The sequence below is a fragment of the Microcebus murinus genome, chromosome 4 (assembly GCF_040939455.1).
Source record: "Microcebus murinus isolate Inina chromosome 4, M.murinus_Inina_mat1.0, whole genome shotgun sequence".
NCBI classification, from domain to species: domain Eukaryota; kingdom Metazoa; phylum Chordata; class Mammalia; order Primates; family Cheirogaleidae; genus Microcebus; species Microcebus murinus.
In genome coordinates this window covers 26,500,358-26,517,012 of record NC_134107.1, presented here as the reverse complement: position 1 = coordinate 26,517,012, position 16,655 = coordinate 26,500,358, and the positions used below count along the sequence as shown (strand labels likewise).

General features: G+C 36.9%; 1 protein-coding gene across 5 annotated transcripts in view; it reads right to left on the bottom strand.

The window, feature by feature from the left end:
* The window catches only part of LRRC4C (leucine rich repeat containing 4C), a 1,172,848-nt gene that overhangs the window by 460,235 nt on the left and 695,958 nt on the right, over positions 1-16,655 (bottom strand). For all 5 annotated transcript variants that reach the window (XM_076002025.1, XM_076002024.1, XM_076002021.1 and 2 more), the window contains one exon: positions 5,443-5,574. The gene's annotated coding sequence lies outside the window, so the exon portion shown is untranslated. The remainder of the gene's footprint in view (positions 1-5,442; positions 5,575-16,655) is intronic.

Below are 16,655 nucleotides of genomic sequence, written 5' to 3'. Positions count from 1 at the left end.
GAAAGGTGGAGAGAAGACAGATTATCTAGGAAGCTCTGGACCCAAATAATGATATGGTGGTGAGTTCCTGGATTTTCTTTTTGGCTCCACATATCCCAGACTTGGAGTTTAAGAGACTAGAAACCTAGAAATGCCAGTAGGTACACACATATGCAAACACACACACATGCACACACATGCACACACACAGACACACAGATAAACAACATTTGGCTCTCTTTAGCCAAATGACTAGGAAAGAGCAGCTTAGCAAGATAGAAAACTTTGAGACAACTACCACTGTCATCCAGCCATATACAAGAGAAAAAAACTGTGGCTTTATCCCTGCCCAGGCCATCAAAGCCCTAAGGAGGAGTCTACATTTCTATCTTCACCAGGCTATGATAAAATCTTCTACACTCCCCACCATGGTGATATCAAAGAAGACCACACAGGGACCAGGATGTCCATCCAGTTCATCCCTACCAAGGTAGTAACAAGGTCACCCTCCACACCTTGGATCATAAGTGGGGGTGACCTGGGGATCCCAAAAGCCCTAAGGAGGAGTCTACATTTCTATCTTCACCAGGCTATGATAAAATCTTCTACATCCCCACCATGGTGATGTCAAAGAAGACCACACAGGGGCCAGGGTGTCCAGTTCATCCCTACCAAGGTAGTAACAAGGTCACCCTCCACACCTTGGATCATCAGTGGGGGTGACATGGGGATCCCAAACTTCTACGCCCACCCATCCCTACATGCTAGGCTTAGAGGAGAGTCAGGACTTTCAACACCACCCAACAGCAGTGAAGCCACTAACACTCCTAACCATAGTGTCAGTGGAGGCCAAGTAGGTAGTGGCTACTCTTCATAGCCAGGGAAGTACCAACGGAAGTCTAGTGGGAGCCAGAACTCTTGCCCATGCCAGCAGTAACAAGGAGCCCTTGCTCCCTCATATATCAACAGAGGACAAGTAAAGAAATGTGGGCTTCTACCTCCACCTGCCATTAATTCTACTCTCCCTTCTACTGAAACAATATCAGAGGATGCCAAGTAAAACTAAAGACTTAAATGAGACCCATAATCTCATAACATGATGCCCAAAACCTCTAGGTTTCAAGTGCAAATTACTTATAATACCAACAATCAGGAAGATTTCAAATGAAATGAAAAAAAGACAATCAGTAGATGTTAACACTATGAAGAGCAAATGCATATCCAGTAAATGCCATAGGCAATAAAATGAACTTTGACCTAAGTTTTATACCTTGCATAAAAACTAACTGAAAATGGATTATGTACTTGAATATAATATATAAAATTATAAAATTTGGAGAAAAAACATAGAAGATAATCTTTGGGGTCTTGGACTAGGCAAAGAGTCCTTAGTCTGGAAACTAACAGCATGACACACACACACACACACACACACACACACACACACACACACAAAACTGGTAAAGTGGACTTCATTGGAATTAAAATCTTTCGCTCTGTAAAAGACTTAAGAGGTTGAGAAAACAAGCTATAGACTAGGGAATATTTGTGAACTACTTATGTAAATAATGATTAATGTCTGGAATGAATAAAAAGTTCTCAAAATGCAACTGTAAAATATCAAGCAATCCAATTAGAAAATGGGAAAAATACATGAATAGATATTTCACTGAGAAGGATATATAGATGGCCAATAAAAGCATGAAAAGATGTTAAATGTCATTAGTTATTAGAGAAATGAAAAATAAAACTACAGTGAGTATCACTATATGCTTATAAGAATAACTAAAATAAAAACTAATGACAATATCAAATGCTGGCAAGGCTGTTAAAAAATTAAATCACGTGTCCATTGCTCACAGACTGTAAAAAGTTACAGTTACTCTGGCAAACTCTTCAAAAGTTTATCTTATTCCATTTTCTTTTATTCTACTATATTTTATCTTATTTTTAAAAGGCTGGTCAAGTAAAGCTGTAGGAGTGCAAAAGGAATGATCTGAATGAATCGCCAGAGAACTATGCTCAGTGAACGAAGTCAATCCCCATATGTACTGTATAATTACATTTATATAATATTCTTGTAATGACAAAATTATAGAAATGGAGAAGAGATAGGTAGTTGTCAGTGCTTAAGGAAGAAGTTGGGGATAAGAATGAAGTGAGTGTGTCTATGAAAAGGGCAATAGGAGGGACCCTGTGGTGATAGAAATACTCTGTATCTTGACAGTATTAATTGTTGGTTATAGTTTTGCAAGATATTATCCTTGGATGTAAAGGCAGAACATGTGTTAGGGATCTCTCTGTGTTATTTTTTATAGCAACATGTGAATGTACAATTATTTAAAAATACAAAAGTTTAATTAAAAATTCAATCATCAACATCACATCTACATATTTAATGTCTGTACTACATGGCAATCATATGACTGTCCTTAGTTTATTTGAAGGAAAACCATCCAGTTTATAGACCTGCTACCTAAGTGGCCATGTATTCTATTGCATTATCTTATAATCCATCATCTGATGCTACTTGATTAAGCCAGAAGTAGCCCTGGACCAGAAGCCATAAAATCTTTGTTAAATCAGAATCTATGATCTCAGTGATCATATTGAGCCAATAAGATACTCTCTTTTGAAAATTTAAACACACACACACCCATTAAAACATAAGCATACACACAAGGAATAGTCTGTGTGCTCATTATTAAGTTAGTGTCTCTTAGTTAATATCCACACTGTTCTATTTTGTTTTGAGATGCTGGGGCTGAGACTCCACTAAGCATAATTCCTCTTCGCCACCTGGCTCCCTGTTTCTACCTATACAGGGAGCTAGAGGGAGGCTGTGATGTTGAGGGGGAAGAAGACACTTGCTTCCTGTTTCTGACAGTATCACCCTATACAGCTGCTGGTCCCAGTAGAACTAAGCAGCAGTTAGTTCCATTTTGTACTTTTTCTTCTAGTCTCCCAAACACCCTACTTGCCTCCCTCTCCTAGTAATACAACAGCGTTAGCTGGCACCTCTTCCTCAGAGTGTGATTCTAGCTCTATTTGTGGATTCCCTTCTAGTGCATCAGGCTATAACAATGGTTGAGCAGCATCCCTCACAAAATTCTGAGTCCCAGCTCCATGGGGTCCCCAATCTGAGCTCCTAGGGGACCAACATCAGCTAGCTGGTGGCCTCGTCTTAAATACATGACTCTCTGTCAGGTTCCTTGCTGAGTTTCTAAAGTTCCTCTAACTTTCAGGGAACAACCTCACCTAAAACCCCTGACTCCCAGGTCTACAAAGCCTCTCCTCCCATATTCTACATTCCAATAATCTCTAATCCTTACTTTTGTCCCTACAGCCAGTATAGGCATTTCCTGCAGTAACTACCCCTGATTCCTCGGTGTCTTTTTTCCTCTTTCTTATTCTCTAATAACTGGTTAATGATTCTTTGATAATTCTATTAAATAACTGGTGTCATTTCTGTTTCTTGAATGTGATTCCACTTATACAGGTAGTTAGTAGCAGGAGTTGGAGCTGTTTAAAGTGAAAGAAGCTAGAGAGGTCATGAAAGTCTATGTGCAAGGCAAAAATTATAAGAGAAACAAATATTAGAAAGCTAAGAAAAACAATTAGAAGCAAAAAAGGGGAAAATAGAAATAGGAGTTCAGGGAGCAATACAGTGGAAAAGAGGATAAAGCCCCTCTTGTTCATGGAGAATGATACAAATATGTAAGAAACTTCTAGAACTGCCTTTTTTTCCTTCTTGTTTTCCCCTTCTGTTTCAGTTCCTTCCTATATGTGTTGCCAAAACAATTCCATTTTTTTAAATTGGTTACGTGTAAGTCTTTTTTTCTCAATAAACAACATAAAAATAATCCTAACTGAAACAATGTCCTCCCTTGAGTATAGATAGAAAGACTAGGCTAGACAACAAGGAAAAGAGACAATCACATATGATTTAAAGAAAAAAAATTCAAGTCTTTTCTATCTTGTTGGTTCATGTTCCTCTTGAGTGGCTGTTGCCTTATCTTTATCTTACCTGCTCATCCTCATCTTTACAGAGAACACTTCACACTCTGAAAACACCTCTATATCTAGGTTTTTATGTGATTCTCAAAACAAAGTAGTCTTCCTGAAGATAGCAACTCATCTTCTATTTAGCATAATCTACATAATGTGACAGAGTTGATGGCAGAAAGTAGTCGTCTTCTGGAAGGATCTTGAGTTACAAATGCAGGACAGATAGTTCTTGTAAATGTAACCCAGAGAGAACTGAATATTAGCAGGAATATTCTAGAATCTTTGAAGAATGAGAGTACAGTACAGAATCCCTTCCTCTCTGTTCCCCTCTGCTCGTTTTCCTTGCCTGACAATTTTCTGCCATGGCTACAAAAGTTGAATAAAATTTTTGTTGAATTTCCAGAATGTAGTTTGAGTTGGTTCTGCTACCACCATCCTCTTATTTGCTTCCTAGTTGCAGTAATTAAATCTGCTTTAGAAATAGCCCACCCAACAGGGAGAAGAATAAAGATGGCAGCACATAGATGTTTGGATATTTCAAAAATGAGCAATTCTCTTTACCTTGGTTTCAGATTCACTTATAACATTTCCACTTACCCCTTAAAACAGCATGAATGATTCAAATATTCTCCAGTTAAAATGGTAACTACAAACTTCTCTCTTGCCATGAATGGTGCTTAATGTCATTGTGATTTGATCATTTTTATTTTTTCTCTTTGACACAATGAAACCCCACAGATGAACAAACAGCTTGTTTCCATTTCACTGAGCTGTATGGCTCCCGTTTCTAGGTGTTGAGTTGCCTTGACTCTCTATGGTATAACATTTACCTACAGAGGATGCCATAACCCACAGCACTTGGACTTTCATTCTTCTCCACCAGTTCATTCAGGCAAGTACAACTCCCAATAGCCCAACAGAAAATATTTTCATGCTGTTCACACATCAAGCTTTCCAATCTCCCCAGGTTTTCAAAGGGAGAATAAAAAGCCAACTACCTTTCCCAAACACTTTGTTCCATATTAATGACCAAACCGCTGTTCTAGTTTCAAGAAAGGAAGGGAGCATCACCATTTGTCTGGTTGTTTCATCCTGAATCCTGGGCAGGCCAATCTGCCACTCTTTCAACTCCCGGGGCAGCGTGCAGAAACATCTGTTTGAGGAACAGTTTGACTCCCTCCCTTCTGCATAAATCACTAGTAGTGAAAGTTTTATGAGGTGGGTACTTTTTCCTCCTGCCTTCTCCTCTTGTAACGGACTGAAGCCCAAATGAACAAGATGAAATGGCCAGACATTTAGCCATATGCCACTATCCACATGTGTACTTATGGGAGGGAAGAGAAGCTGACAACTGTACCAAAGGAACATTATAGTTATCTAAAATGTAATTAACAACCTCGTAGTCATTAGACTCTTTGAAAGATTCTAACAGTGTAAATTATACCTCTCACTTACCTGTAGCAAATGGTCCATGGAATGGTTTCTCTGCAAAACTTGAATCCAGTTAATTTATTGGGATTCTAAAGTAGTTCAGGATGTTTCCATATTGTTAATCTACATAGGTTATCCCTGCTCTTCCAGTAACTCCTGTACAGAATAGAATAAAAGCATATAATTAGGATTACATATTGTATAATAAATGCTGGTAGATTTTAACATCAATAATTCAACTAAAAAATTGACCATTTTTATTATTGGCATACTAGGAAGTAATGAGAAAAAAGGTTTTCTCTTATAAAAACTATATTGCATATGATGTTGGTTTTGTATCTATAATTACACCTAGTAGAAGTCCAGGTGAATGGTAAAGGCTCAAAAAAAGTTTACTGATTAGAGATTCAATATAATAGATTTAATTGAAATTTGCTTGTTAGTGCATACCTTGAGAAGGTGGGAAGGAATTTAACATCTGAGAAGTTACCACGGGCCTAGGGCTGCCTAGCTGCTTTTACATATATTATTTTATTCAATCAGCACAATAAACTTTCCAAACACTTACTATCTATAATCTGTTTGGCAGATGTTTTTATTGGCCTCATTTTTCAAATCATAAAAGGAAGAGTTATAATTAGAGGAGGTCAGATGTCAAGACCAGTTAAAGAAAATCCATTCTACTAACTACTTTCTTACTCAGATGGGAGAAAGGACCATGATTATTGCTTTGTTTCACTTAAATAATTAATATCAAAATATATTGTCCACTGAATCTGGCCCGAGGCAAAAGAAGAGTTACTTGGGGATTGGGCTATGGTGAATTCTAAGGAAAAAATGATAATGAATTTCATGTCACAATATATCACAATTATGGTCAAATTCTTTAACCATTATTAAATAAAAATTTATGGAAGGCCATTGTTTCTGACTGAACTCCTGCATTAAGGCCCAACAGACCAAACCTAAATGGAGTCACTCATGTTAAGTGCCATGAAATCAAATCGATGCTTGAAAAAATGTGAAAATCCCCAGACAGGCCAGTTTTTTTTTTCCTGAGAAACAAGAGATTCACAGCAACCATATGAAAAAGGCCAAGTCAGCCTGAGCCAATACAATAAGGAAGTCTCCTTTGCTTTGATCTTTACAAGGGAAGTAACCTGTTGTTAACCAATCTGCTTTCACGTATTGTACTGTTTCCATGTTTCTGCTCAAGCTACTTTACAAAAACTTACTGTTCTGCCATGCCTAATGGAGTGTTTTCCTATTTTTATAGATGGGAAGCTATTCAATTCATGAATCACTAATAAAAACCAAACAGAGATTCAAACTCAATTTTTTGAAATTTTGTTCTTTGACACCATCACATAATTTTTCTTTCCTCCATTACATCTGTTTTGGCCTAAAATTCCACATGCCTATTTTGAATTCAGAGGGCTCTTTCAACTAAATTCAACATAAATAATTTTATGTGCATCTAAGCTATACTGCCTATTTCATTTAAAACTGTTGTATATTAACTAGTTTTTTATTAAGAAACTATTGACATGGTAATTCTCTCTAACCAGCTCATAAGGATCACCATGACATGAGAAAGCACTACATCGACCTCTTCCTGTTCCAGGAAGTAGCCAGCTACAGAAAACTCTCTGTCCCTCACAGTGAACAGTCTTTCCTCTTTTGAAATATCCTCAAACTGCTTACTTGCCCCCTTGCACCCATCCAATACTTATAAAATTTACCAGTTAGAAAGTCTCCCTTGGTTTCAAAAGTCCCATCTTAATAGAACACTTGCCAATTAGATCACAGTCTGAGCATTTTATCATTTCACACCATGAAATTTAATCCTCCTCTTAACAGCTTTGAAATACTGCTTAAATAAAAGTGATGGCAGAGGGATTCCCTTGCCAAAAGTTTATGAATAAATAGCTTTTGTTAATTTTATCTTGGACTTAGTGTTGCTCATTGTCATTCTGTTCTGTGTTATTGTAGGAATTCTTCTTAGGATTATATGAAACCCTAGAAGGAAGTGTCGAAAATGTGTTCAGCAGTTTACAGAACTTTCCTAGTACATTTTAAGGAAACAGTATAGTAGAGCTGATTGTGGGGGGGGGGGGGAGAAGAAGAAAAAGAAACAGATAAAAGAAAACAGAAGAAGAAAGAGAAAAAGACCTTGAATTACATTAGCACATGGGGGGATGAATACCAAACCTAGGAAGTAGTAGGAAATGGTTGTTAGAGTTCCTACTCTAATTCAATTTAATAAGTCTCTGCAGGACACTCAATCTACCAGTGCAATTATATCACTGTTACAATTTAATAAAATGACAATTTATTGGAGGTTTATTATATACTAAGCACCAGTTAAGTGATTTTCATGCATTATCTAATGTATGTAGGAAAAAAATTGGGGTTTCAATGAAAAACTATATATTGTATTTAACATACCCTTCTGCTTATCTGGTTCTGATTATACAGAAGAATGCTACAGATTTACAATTCTATAAATTGTAAATAACTCATAGTAGTAAAAAATAATTTTCTCTGTAGAAAAACAATTTTTTTCTCTTATCCAGTAGTGGTTCAGTTGACTTCCTTCCCTATTATGGAAGGAGTTAGTGTTGTTTCTATTTGCACATCCATTTCACTATTCTTCATCTGTAAAAATGTCTATATTTTAGAATTTCCTTTGAACTGGTTATAACTTTCTATATTCTTTTATTGATCAATAAGTTATGAAAAATATTTAACATCTGCTCATTTTATATACATATGCAGGTCATGATTTTACCTTTTTTGAAAATGGTCTTTGATCATTATTTACAACTCTATGGGGGATAGATGTTGTTGAGTATATTTTACAGGAAAAGCACAGCAGGGTCTCATGACTTGCCTGAGGACCACAAACATCCACTTTGCACCACCTGACTGTTGGGCACCATGTTGGATACTGAGACTGCAAAGCTGATGAAGGTTGTCTCTGGCCTCAAGGAGAGAAGAGTAAACCTCTAATAAGTGTTGCCTACATGTAAGGTGCCTCCATAGATATCTAGGAACTAAAACATTTGATAAATCCCTACTATCCAAATTTTACTTGCTACATGAAATACCAAACTCAAATAGATTCATAGAGTATTATACCCCTTACTATCTGAACTCGCTCTATAAATTCTTGCTAACTAAATTCAGGGACCAAATACATTTGGATAGGTAGGGATACTTGATTACTATCTTTTAATCCTTGAAATCACCTTGTGAGGTGGGCATTCTTCCCATTTGTATGGATAAGAAACATGAGGCTCAGAGAAAATAATATTGTTTTTTAAATCATAGTACTTTAGAATAGGAAGAGAGAGCAGGATCACACAGTCCAATGCTCTAATTTTATAGATGGAAAAGCAGAGCTCAGGGAGGCAGAACAACTCTAGAATCTCACGTCCAGCTAGGAGCAGTGCTTGTCTCTCCATCCATCACTTCTACTGGATTTTTTCCACTTATTTGGGACCAGTTATTAAGGATATTGGACTACGTATCAGTCAGAATCAGTGAGAAAGGAGAGAGACACATTCTTAAAGCTTATTGAAGGTTCCCAGAGGGCCCCAAGAGTCTCTTTCCAAACTCATTTACCTGATTATTTTATTCAGCTGATCTGAAGATTTCTGCCTGAATTCGCTTCACCTTTTACCTTAATATTATAATTGTATATGTTCATTAATCTCATAGTTAAGGAATACCATGTGGTAATTTCAATATTTCAAAAAGGTAGAGACTACCAACATCCACAATAAGATAAAGGCTAACGAAAAGGTCAGGTGCCTTTGTGGCTCGATTTAAATAAACTCAAAAAGGGAATAATGCTTTCTAATATCAATCTGGAAGAAAAATAGAAGGATATATGTAGTTGATTAATAAGAATATGGAAAACACACTAAGTATTATTAAATGCATGGACTCTGTTAAGTAGGAAAAAAATATTGGGTTCATGTGACAGAGAGAAAATACTAAAGGAATTCTTGGTGGTAAAAGTTTTGGAAACCAATTTCTTATGTTCTACTGTTGCTCATGGAGTTTGAAGACCATCACAGAAAGACACCAACCTGGACAGCTTTACACTTTACTCACAATGTATAAGATCCTACTGTCAGCAACAATAGTACAACAAGAGAAATTTCTTATTATCCCCATATGCAGAGTGTGCCTGAAAATTTGGGCATATCTCAGAACCTCTGGCAGAATAAATTGCCTTTTAGCAGCTAATAGCCCCACAGTCTAGAAACACTTGGACCCCACATCCTCAAGACTGCTACACCATAAAAATCAAGCAAACTCTATGATTTCTTTTTCTTTTTATGCTCTCCAATCTTTCTTATATTCCTTCCCCTTCTCTACTGTCTCTTCCTTTTTTCCCCATTTTCCTTTTCTCTTTTTTCTTGATTTTTCTCCTTTGTCTTCATCTTCACACAGGTATTTCCATGAGGAAACTTTGGCCATAGGTATTGAATAAATAGTCTTATTTTAAATCACTGCTCAACAAGCAGAAAAGAGAGAGAGGTCACCGATTAGTAGTGTCCTTAATAGAGTGAGAGACTTTTATCACAGAAATGGGTTACTTTTTTTTTTAAAGGCAACAAATCTGTTGCTTGATGAACTCTGTTTTTATGTCTTTTCAGCCATTCACAACATGCCTCTCATATAGGGCTGATTTTGTTTCAGGCCTTTACATCCTCTAGAGACTTTCCCTTAGGAAATTTACAACCTTCTGTTGCTTTCTAAGGCATCAAAATTCTAATAGAGCTGTGTACTATGTAAACCTATGCAAATTTCAGTCATTATGCAGATGTCCAAATATATTGCAGGTTTTCACCTAAAAGTGTTATTTCCCTCTAGAGTCAAAGGTACTAGGATGAGCTACTGATTTCTTTGTCAAAATACAATCCCCTGTGTCATGAGGCCACCAAATCTCAAATTTCTGCCAGGAAAACAGGATCCCCTAAAGAGGGTAGTGAATTGAGCAATGTAGAATTGCAATTTGTAATTAAAATCAAATGATGGGAAAAAAACATTCTACATAAACAATATTTTAATTAATCATAATCTCTCACCTATGTGCATTTTAAATACCTTTGCTTTTGATTTCATTTAACAGGCTCAACTTGGCTACCTCTGAGCTGCCAAAAAAAAAAAATTAAAACAAAAACAGCATGTAAAAACTTATTTTCTTTTATGTTCTCCCATGTAATCCTCAGGACAATTTGAAAGGATCTACCTGAAATGCATCCTTTTTAAACAGGAAGAAACTGATGTTTAGTGAAGTTACAAGGTATGGTGAAGGCTACACAGCTACTAATTTGTTTTACAAGTATTAAAACCCAGATCTTGTACCACTCTTCACATTTTTTTTCCATATATACCATGGGTCTTTTTTCTTAGAAAAACATTGAGTCTAATTATTGGGCTAAGTTGGATTTTCCTTGTATAAAAATCTCTAAATAATTAAATGTGAATATATGCTACACAGAATAAGATGCTTCCAAAGGAAGGATGTTTCCTGTAGGGGAAATAAGGAGGCTCCCATTTAGCCCTGTGACCAATATCTATGATCTCCATATGACTGGATTAAGGGCAAACAGCAAGGGCAAGGCATATTCAATGGTAAGTCCAGATTTTTCAGGTGGAAGTATGTGCAAGTTGAGAATTTCTTAGATGCACCTGTGGCTTTTCTATGTGCCTGAATCAAAGAGCTAGCATTTCCTTAAAAACTAAACTACATCATTAAAATGAAGGAATTTATCTTGTAGAAGATGCTAAGATAGGACAAATATTAACTCTTCCTTATATTTATCTTACATATAACGGGAAAAGCAAGGTTTTTTTGTGTGTGTCCCATAGTGGGCAAATGTGGCTTCAAACCTTTATATGAAATTCATAACACCAACTTTCACTTGACTACCATCTAGGCTTGCCATGAAAGTTAGAGCCGCATTTAAGGCTGCAACGTGATGCTTAAATACTGTGACTGATTAGTAGTTAGAACTCTTCTCACCTCTTCCCTGTTTGCCAGCAGGCCAATGTTAAGGGTTCCATTCTAACAAGGGGCCAAATCCTATGCCTCAGTTGTGCATTTTGCCACATGTTGCTGTTGATTCTGCTGAATATATCACAGAACAAGAGTAAAGTAAGCATACAGTGATTTCTTCCTGATTCTTAGGGTCCAGAGGGCACTGACATTGCTATAGGATTCAAGCCCTAGTATCAGGAAATGCTATCATCTCCTGCACATTTTGTTCAGTCCCTTTTCAATCTACTAGTTGCTTTGAGCCCATTTACCATGGCTACTTCCACAACAATATATTTTTTATAATGTGAGTGTGAACACATAATTTACAATGAAAGCCAAAGCAGAAATACTAACGTTAAAGACAGAATCTTTGAAAATTATATCTCAACAAATAATAAATTTAATATAGAATCATGAGTCCCCAATTGCTAACCATAAGGCAGAGGGAATGTATCATCTTCTAATATTGTTTTACGGAATATAAATGAATAAAAGGATTTTTTATTGCATTTGTGTCATCTGCATTCCAAATCTCAATGGGACTTTTGATATAAATATATAATCAAGTACTGAATTATTATATTTATAATGATAACATCTTATCTGGCATCTTCATTCAAAAGCATGATAAATAATCATAACTCATATAACTCAATAAAAAGGTGCTAACATATTGATTTCACAAAAGGAAATGATGCCAGTGTATATCTTGCATTCATTTTATTCCTAGCATCTATTTCCTAATGTTTTGAAACAAAATCTAAGTTTGAACATACTTATGTTATTGTATTTAGGTGTTCATGTCCCACCTGCCTAAAAATACATCAAAATAAATGTGCAGAGCATATGATTATGTCACATCCAACAACTGTTTCAGTTAGGTTTTTAGTATAAGCTTGACATTAAGGAAAATCTTAGTTTTCTTTTCATTTATTGATGACTTTCTTACCTTGAGCTAGTTACTTTCTGAGTTTGTTTCTTTCTCTTTAAAAGGAGATGAAAATGGTATACAACTAAAAGTTATTTTGTCAATATTAAATGAGATAACCTATAGAAAGCAAAAACTACTACTTCTGACATATGATAAATGCTCCATTAATGGTAGCTATTACTTTTCACTCATTCAATAAGCAATTTTGAATACTTCCTAAGTGCTATATACTCTACTGGGAAGTTTGACCATGAAATAATAATCCTCTGAGCTTCATTATTAACAGTCTATGTGTCAACTCTGCTACCTCTTGTTACACAAAACTCCAAATCCAAACCTCCAAACATAAGGAAAACAGAGCATTCTCAGAGAGCAGCAAAGAAAGGAATCTGTATTCCATAGACATTTGTTTAAATCTGATTGAAGAAAGGAATGATGAAACATTCACATCAGAGGCAAGTCCACAGATAGACAGTATCTCCTTTATACAAGCCCATTCTTAGCATTTGAAGTCACCCAACAAAGGGAGGTTCACATTAAAATGTCTGAATATTTCAAAGTTGCAAATAAAACTATTCTATCATCTTCATAATGGCCTGCAAGTTTAGGTTCAAAATAAAAATTCTCAGATTCATAGGCTTTTTTACTAGATTGAAATAGCATGAGGAGTGTCAGCCCTGCATGCCCAGATCACTCCTGGAAGCCCATTTCTTCTTACGCCTAAAGGGATCCCATATAAATGTATGTGAACACAGCCTGCCTATATGTCTAAATTTAAAACAAAGATCTTATATAAAGCTCGCCTGGGCTTACACATTACAGTAGTGATGGCTATTCTCAGGAAAACATACCAGAGAGAGAGAGAGAGAGATATACATGCAGACCCTGAAAAAGAGTCTGCAATACTCTTGAGGGTTGAGCAATACTTTAGGGTCTTAATTAACACTGAGTCATGGTCTAGAAAATGGTTGAGGACTATGGGTAGGCACATCCCCTTAGCTCCATGACATCCATGTTCATGAAAAGGAAATTGGCTGGAGAAATTCAGTTTGGCTCCTTTTAAAGGGTAGGGCTCAGGGCAGGGAAATCTCTTGCTTGGGTCTAAATGCAGTAGTGGCATTGTGGTGATGATCAGGGTTCTAGGACCAGATTATCTGTGTTCAAATTCTTGTTCTGTTATTTAACAATTAAGTAGCCTTGAGCAAGTTATTTAACCACTATGACTCAGTTTCTTTATCTGTAAAATGGGAATCATGAGGACACTTCATAGTATTTGTGTAAGGATTGAGTTGATACATGTAAAGCACTGTATTAAAAAGTAGCTATCACATTGTATATACTCTATAAATATGATATATTAGCTATTATTATCATTAAAAATAGTAGTGGTGTGGTGGGTAGTGGTAGTTCTGAAATAATAATGAAGTGCTAGTTCTGAAATAATTTAATAGCTTACATCTAGAAATAGGAAAACAATTGGGCTTCTGTTTTGTCTTATTTTATTTGAAATAAGAGTCACTTAGATAATATTTATTTAGTCAGAATGTAAGTCCTTGCTTTGGGTATGTAATTCTGGTTTGGACTTCTGATTCTGGTTATGTAACACAGTGAATTAACATAGAAACACCATTACAAAGCAGGTAGCAATATAGAAATGTATATGAATATAAGAAAGACAACAACAACAACAACAAATAAACGGTTCTGAAGAAAAAAAAAAGTTAGGGGAGGAACTTCAAGATGTGAGAAATGAAGAAGAAAATTTAGATGTTGGGGTGAGTTAAACCAACTAAAGCATATTTGAATAGAGACCAGCAAAAGGTTCTAGCAGCAAAGGGAACCTATATACAGACTAAACTTATACAAATGGAAGGGGAGTATTTCTATGTTTGAGTGTACCTAATAACAATAATATGGTCTCAAAATATATAAAACTAAGCGTGAAAGAACTAACAGGAAACACAGACAATCTTTAATCACAATGGAATATTTTAACATACCTCAGTCACTTAAAGTAAAACATTAAAACAGTTGTAGAAATTAAGAAAAGTGGAAACAATAATTATAAAGAGATCATAGAAATTTTAGCAAAGCTCAAGCTAGTTCTAATTTCCTTGATTGTTTTACCTGATCAAAGATCATACAAAGTTCTCTCATACAAATCTTTGTAGAGGATATGAAGACAATGAATAAACTTGATTTAATTGATATGTATAAAACACTTTACTAAAATAAGTTATTCATGCATAAATAGGAGAAATTATACTTGATATTATAACATATTTGAAACTGAATATCAGTGAATATAGTATACTTCAATACTGAAGAATGCAAGGACAGGACTATGTTCCATGACAACTTAAACTTGAAATGCATATTTTATGTAGCATTTAACTAAAAACATTAGATTGAAAAATGAGAATCTGAAAACAAATTAGATAGAAGAGTTTGTGATGGATGTAGAAATTAAAGAAAACAGCAGGAGTGACAAAGGTATCACAGACATTATCAGGAAAAGTAGCAAACCCAAACAAAATTCAGACCTAATGATTTTATAGACAAATTCTTCTAAACTCTCAAGAAACAAGGAACAAAGAATCCCAAAGAACTAAGTCAGACTACAAAAAGTGGTTTTGTTTTACAAATTTGGTAAGAATAACAACTTAACCTCTGGTAGGATGCTTTCATTTCCATTAGATCTGTTATTGCAGATCTAATAACAGATCTGCAAATAAGCCGTGCATAATATGTTCAGGAAATCAAGGGTATAAGTGAATTAATTGATTTTTTTTCTTTTTTCTTTGTCAAGATCGCTGATTAGAGGCATTTTAGGCATTCCTTGTCCACTTAAAAGAACCAAAACAGTGTGTAGACAATCACAGCCTGTATACACTATCCAACAGTAAACATGGGAATTAAACAAAAAAGTGAAAGAAAACACTAAAGTATAATAAGGAGAAGAAAAACACGCAGCCTGCACGGCTGGGACTGGCTTGGAACTAGAGGAGTGAATCCCCAACACAAGCGAGGGTGAATGAGTGATTTCCTGCAGTCCATTTTCCACTGAAGAATCTTACAATCTAGGTCACAGGAGAGACCTTTTACGCTCCCGAACTCCAATTTTGACTGGGGGTGTGGCTGGGAGACTGTGAGAAGGAACTTCTCTAGGGAGGGAACATGCCACAGGTCTCATGTCCTCTTTGGGGCCTGAGTGGCTATAGTAGGACTCCATTTTTGATTCTGGCCTTTAACAGATGGTGTGTGGTTCTGGTAACCAGCGGTAGCAGTCCTGGGCATTAGGAAAACTTTGGCTGCTGCTTGTGGAGCCAGAGTAAAAGCAGAGGGCAGGCTTCTGCAAACAGGACTTAGAAGCAGGAGTGACACAGGCTGCAGGTGCAAGCTCTGGAAGTGGTCCACTCTCCTGGGACCTGCGCAAGACAAGAGTTGCCTCAGAGGCTTAGTCTTGAGCTGGGCAGGGCTCCTATGGTCTAGGGCTTAGTAGCAGGTTAGGTGTGAACCACTGTATCTGAATGAACAGCTGGGTCAGCTTCCACAGCTGGGATAGGGAAAAAGCCCCACCAGGACTGGGACATAAGAGAGACACAAATATACCACCTGCTGGCTAAGGCTGTGATCACTAAGACAGCCCCAGGCTTTCCGTGGCAAGACTTCAGCACATCAAACATCATTCCTTACTCAAACATTATGAAAGGTGCCTGAGAATCATCTTGCCACCATCACAGCTAGAACATGTGCTCACCATTGGCAGGCCTGAGTACCAGCATGCCCAGTCCATTTCCACTTGGCTTTGCCTCACCCTCTAAGATACAGTGTGGGATTCAGGGTCCTGAGGGTTCCAACAACCCAATCCGCCAACTGAGATACCTGAACACTTCTTTCAGGAGACAGAGGTCAGGCACAAACATCCTACTGCTAACACCTCAGCTGGCTCCTACCTGGAAGTGCCACCACGAGCCTGAGGCAGGCCCACACACCCATTGCAACCACTAACACAGGCACACAGCTCTTGGGAGTCAGAAGAGCAGCACATCACCACTGCTACCACCATCACCCATGACACCCCAGCTGCCCATGAGCTCAGAAGCCCACTTGCCTTCCTGGAACACCACTACTACAACCAACATTCAAGAAAGCCACCAAGAGGCCCCAAAAAGAACATGAGAATTTCCAACACAGGTGGCACCGTACACTGGTGCCACTACCCAGGGTGCAAGGGTAGACATGCTT